Source organism: Malurus melanocephalus, unplaced genomic scaffold, assembly GCF_030028575.1.
Source record: "Malurus melanocephalus ecotype Western Australia unplaced genomic scaffold, MMel_1.1 scaffold_91, whole genome shotgun sequence".
NCBI classification, from domain to species: domain Eukaryota; kingdom Metazoa; phylum Chordata; class Aves; order Passeriformes; family Maluridae; genus Malurus; species Malurus melanocephalus.
In genome coordinates this window covers 1,664,187-1,670,232 of record NW_026623323.1, presented here as the reverse complement: position 1 = coordinate 1,670,232, position 6,046 = coordinate 1,664,187, and positions in this window count along the sequence as shown.

Genomic DNA, 6,046 nt, shown 5'->3' with positions numbered 1-6,046 from the left:
GCCTCTTTCAAAATGGCTGTATTGCCTCTAAGTGCACCCGTTGTCTGTCCACGAGCAGTTGGCCTTAACTGCTTCCAAGCAGGATCTCCTTGAAACCTCCTAGATAACTGGAAGTCTGAACGGATCTGTACTTACTCTACGGCAACCCACAGAAGTCTGAAGGATCTCTGCTTAGAAACTGGCCATGTTCAATCTGTAAAGAATGTAGATTTTTTGTTGTTGGGGAAAGGCTGAAGAGGGCAATAGGTGCAGGATGTGGAGGGAAGAAGCAGTGCCATGACCCTACAGCATTTCTGCATGTTGAGTCAGGGAGTGACATTTAAACAATTCTCACTGCACCCAATATGAAAAATTATGGTGCAGATCATTTTGCTGGCTGTGCTCTCAGAGAGATGAAGAGGAAAAAGATCAAGGCATCTGTYGATAGGTAGCCTCTTCTGTGCTTTAGATATTGGGGAGCTTACCAGCAATTGGGGGAGCTTACCAGCAAGCCAAATGGGTCTTTAATACCTCTTTTTTCTTGGTTTTTTTTTCTTTCTTTGAGGTAATGAGTGGCTCCGGACTTTCCATCTTTAGAGCTGGTGGTTTCCACACCACAGTGATTCAGCAAGCATGAACTCTTGACCAAATCCCAGTTTGTTTCCTGGTTTTGTTTTTCTAAAATATTTTACATTTATCAGGGCATAAAGGCCTCCCTACAATGTGACAGCATAAGGAGAGCCATAGTCCTTTCACTGGCTAACTCTGAAAGGACAGCTCACTATTCTTCTGAAAACTTTGCAACTGAAGCAGTTAAAAGGARTCACTGGATTTTGACCTAAACTCTGACTGAATTCTTACGTGCTCCTGGCTTTTTGATGCTGTGTTTTTATGTGGAATTTCCTTTGAGGGTTAATAAGGTCTGATTTTCGTTTGAGAAGTATGCCCTGCCTGAAATGTTCTAAGTTTAATCAGTGTACTACTGCATGGGAAAATCATGTACATTTGTTTACTTCTGAGATAAATAGATTAGTATTGCCAATGATTTCAGGGGATAGTAGGCTGTTAAAATAACATGGAGGGCCTTGTTCCTTTCCTTGCTGGATGTGATTGGTGACTGCATTCTCTTGGGTGCCTGTTTAGGGAAATGATGGTGGTTATCCCTGTTACCTTGTAAGGGGTACCCTCAGTAAGGACTTAGAATAGCTCAGCTCTGGAGTTTTAAACACCAAGAGAGATGATAGACAGGAAATCCATAGCCTGGGAAAGCTACAAATGAAAGAAATTACACTCTGAAAATTAAATCCATGAAATGTTCTTTCTAAATTTTGTATATTTACATAGATGCTTTATCCCAAATGTTACATTGTATGAATAGACAAAATATTGCTGTAAATAGATTTGAAGCCTGAGATAGAAACCTATTGGTTTACTTCTGTGAAAACACACCATTAGTCTCTTCACCCCTGTGTTATCTTGTCACTTAGTGTTTCTTTAATGACTAGCCCAGGTTGAATGTCTTGTTCTGGAGCTGGAAGCAGTTGCCAGACAGTGTGTGTAAGACACTCTATGATATCCCATATTCTAGTGTATGGTTTTCTTCTGAACAGGGCAAGATGAAAAGGAAGGAGGAATTATTTCAGCTAAATGAATAATTCCTACAGAAGAGTTTTTCCAGAGTATCCAATCTTCTGTTCTAATGATATAATTTMTGTTCTCTGATATTTATATACCTTTCAAAACTTCTATTACTTTTTTAACCCTGTGGATTGTTGTGAAGCAGTGTTMTGTGAGCAGYYRTTAYTCATGGTGTKGGCTTAGTGAGGTCTGGGTGCTCTCACTTGTTGTTGGTGCTTTCTGTTTGAACAGAAGCACAGACACTTCCAAGATAAATGCTCCTGAGCTATTGTAAACTTCAGTTTCCCTGAAGASTGTTCTGTGAAGCTCAGACACTGGCTTTTGGCAATAGCAAACTCAGTTGCACGAATGTTTGCAGATGATACAAAGAAAAGGGGGGCAAAGAAAGTTGGAGGTAGTGGGGTGGAGGAAATGGTGTGCAGCGTAGACTTTAGCTCTTAAAGGGCTCTTTCTATGCTCAGAGATGTTTATTGTGCAGAATCTTCACATGCATCAAAGATTAAACAGGCAAGGGCTGGAAGGGTCACTGCTSTGTGATCTGTCTCTCAGAGAGCCTTTTCGGTCTTGTACCTGTTAGAAAGTGGTTCCTGTTCTTCATACCACTATTACCTGCTCCAGTAGGCAAGGAGAGTCTGGAATACTGTAGTGTATGTGTGATGGTTGTTCACTATGATTGTTTTCTTTTTGCTTCCCTTATTGATCTTAGGGCTCAAACTGCTATGTGYTAACTGACTTTCATTTTCACACTTTGCAAAACCAGGCATTTCACTGATGGAAAGCATTCCAGGCTGCTTTTGAGGACTACAATGTAATATATACTATCCAGTACCCACTTGCCCCTAAAAGCAATAGAGACATTCCTGTGTGGGTCTGCAGTTCTGAAAACATCTATTTATGTTGTATACCTCCCTGATTAGGAGGCAAATTTAGGGTTTATCTACTTGGGGAAATCCCTGTAAAATAGGTTGGGTGTGAATTTACAGCCTACTTAAGACCCAGAAGTAAATGCAGTGCAAATTCACACTTTAGCTTACTTCACAGGAACTCCCCCGCAGAAACAAACCCTCAGAGTCACCTCTGTACCTCAGTCTGGTGCTAAAAGTGAGTGGAAGCTTTTCAAAATGTGGGCCTCCAGTTCCATTTTTATAGCTGGGTTTTTCTGTCTCCTGGGGCTTTTTGCAGCTGCTGTAAATCAGTGTTGCTTTGCTGAGGTTGGAGAAGCTGGGCCACTTTGCACTACTCAGGATCTGACCCTTTGCCTCAAGTAACCTTTTATTATCAATTGGCCAGAGGGTATTTTCCTTTTTACTGGCTTCATTATGAAGCTTGTTCATTCACTCCCACCACTACCGATGGTTTTTTTTTTCTTTTTTTCTATTTTTCTCCCTGTGAATTTTATGTTGTGTCTTTCCTCCCATGTAATTTCCTAATAGTGAACTAGTGACAGAGTGGGCTGCTGGTATTTAATCTTGTGGCTGGAGAGGTCAGGGTGTTTTTGACACAGACAAATACTCCATTACAGTAAACTCACAGAAAGTTTCCTTTTCAACCTGAAAGGAGAAGGAAATGCACTCTCCACCAATGGGCTTTCAAGAATTACTTCTGTGAGCTGAACTTACACTAAAGGCCAGTTTGGTAATGTTCTGTGAGCAAGGGAAAAAAAAAAAAAAGAGGAAGACGTAACATTTTTTTCTTTCTCTTTTTGCTGAGATTTGGCTTGAATCTTGGCTCCTTATCAGATTAGAGTCCTGCAGGGAAAACAACAACCCCTTGCACTGTGAGTTGTTGAAGAAATGTACATTGCTGATGTCCAGCTAAAAGAGCATAAGGATTTAAACCTTCAAAGTTCTCTGTCTGCTTTGGGTGTTTAGGGAAACTTGCTACTTGACCAAAAGAACTAAATAATAAGGCAAATACGTAGCACAATACATTTCTTGCTGTACTGTAGGGCAAGACTAAAAAGACTGCCCCGTCTATTTTATGGCAGTTTAATTTAAATTTAATAGACTGCTGCAGGGTATACACAGGAGTCTAATCCTGTAATCCATGGATGGCTGTGTGTACGCAGTATTGCAGTGTTCCCTGTGCATGGAATAATTTGACATAAAATGTGCTTTCTGCTTCTCAAGGGAAAGGCAAATGTAACATAGTATTGTCTTGCTGTTCACTACTGTACTGAGTTGCCCTTTRTTAGAAAGGATTGAAGAAACAGGAAGTGCAAGTTAATAAATATTTATGTTCCAAACATGACATAGTATCATAAATCAATAATATTTCAAGACATTAAATTATTATTTCTGCTTAAATACTTGATTTGTGGCATGAGTTTGCTTAAATTTGTTTCTGTGGTAACTTGAGTTATTTTATGACTCTTTCTTCTACAGAAAATTTAGTATTGATTTGCTGATTTCCTCTTTAAATGCAGTCAAAAACCCTGTTTGCTAAATTAAGAAACCAATAAATGGAGTGAAAACATGCATTACCTTGCATTGCCTGAGTCTTTGATTTGTTGATTTTRACATGTGCTGTCAATTACTAAAACACGTATTTTTGTTGARTAGATACTCTTTCATTTTCCCAGCTATTCTGGCATTAAACCTGTATGAAAAAAAATAAGCTAAAGTGTAGTTAAAAGTTTGGTTAATTTAAGTGTGGGAGCATATTATCAGTTGAAAAATGTTATTGGAAAGATAACTTTGAGGTTGAAGCTGTTCTATTACTGGAATGAACATGGCAAGGTCATATGAAGACCAAGTGAAAAGAAAGTCAATTGATGTGATGTGTTGGCACACATTTGTGGTAGGTGTAAGTCACGACTGTTGCATACACTTGATAGTCTTCTCTCATCTTTCATAGACTGATTTGTATTATTTATGATACGCTTTTAAGGAAGAGACTTTGTCCTCCTGCTCCTCTTGGTTTGTGGTGTGTSTATCCAYAGCACATACAGAACTTGGTCTAGACAGGCTGGTTGGTTTGTCAGCCTTGGAAATAGCTCCCTATAGGGAGCTGTACAGGACAAACTGCTGTAAGTGGAGCTCTCAAAGCATTCAGCTTATATTGTATAGTAAGTACATTTCAGTTGTTGGCATACACTTCAATGTGACTGATCTTTTAAAAGCTGTTTGATGAGGGATGTTGTCGTAAGCACTGGGAGCCCAGTGAAGCAGTCTTTTCCTGGCTGCCTGATGCTGTGTGCTGACTCAGAAACACTTTTCCTTTCCACGTGTAGCTGACATAGTTGTTTGCTCTTCTGCCTCTGCCACAGGGTCGGTACAAGCTCAGCCAGATCACTATCCCTTTGCCATTGCAATCTCTATGCCAGATCTATGTTWAATGACATCACAATTACTCTGGTCAAAATTCCCAAGTAAAAAGAATASTTAGAGTTTTTCAGAGGGAGAACAATCCACAAGTCAGAGATCAACAAAGTGTTAAATGAAGGATGATGTATGTCACTTGCAGACTTCACACCTACAAAAAGTTTTGTCACAGCCTGACTGTGCTGTATTTCATCTAGCTACCTGCTTTATGTGTTTAGAATGGAAATGCACAAAATCCCATTCCCTCCAGGAGGTAAAGGGATATGTCACACCACACAGCTGGGTGTTTCMAACTTGATCCAGTACCTGGGCCTGTTCCAATGGGTCTTGAACTGCCCTCTCATGGGCATGGCAGAATGCTCACTGCAGAATGGGCAGCTGCTCCAGGACCACTGGAGCACAAGGTCTGTGCATGCAAATGTTGTGCCTCAKTATGATGTAGTGGATCTCTTGGGTCATTTCTGCTTCCTGGCAGTGCAATTCTTGCTGAGAGAAGCCTGGCAGCCAGCAGAAGCTTTGAAACCAGCAGGAGAGTCTGTCTGCTTCCCACTGGCAGAGCCTTTATCTTCCTCCCCCTTCCCCACCAGTGCAGCTTGGGCCCAAGCAGATCCTCTATGAAAGGGTTAAAAGTACTGCAAAAGCCAAGCCAAGAGTATAAATCAAAGCTATGTTGAAAGCATGAGGCTACAGGTGTTTGTCTGGACAGGAAGTTTCATGCAGGACACCAGGATCATGCAGAAGGAATCTCATGACCTTGTTTCCAAACCTGTAGATCAATGGTTCATTTTTTTTTCTGATTGAAAACATAGCATGTGAATTGTCAGTGGCCTTCATATTGGACAGATGTGTGATACACACAGACTGTGGCACACTTGGGTTTCATGTGGAAGAGCTGTTGACTTCTACAGGAATTGCCTCTTATGTTACTGTAATTAATATTAGTGTTTGGATTACTGCTTTCATTATGGCTTCGTATGGTTATTGTGTCAAGAAGCCACAGTCCGAGTTCCTTTTTCATTTGCCTTGACCACTGGATACATTCWAAAGTAAAGGCCATTCAGGTAGGCTGTAGCTTATCCTCCTTGAACTGTCTGAAGGTCAGGTCT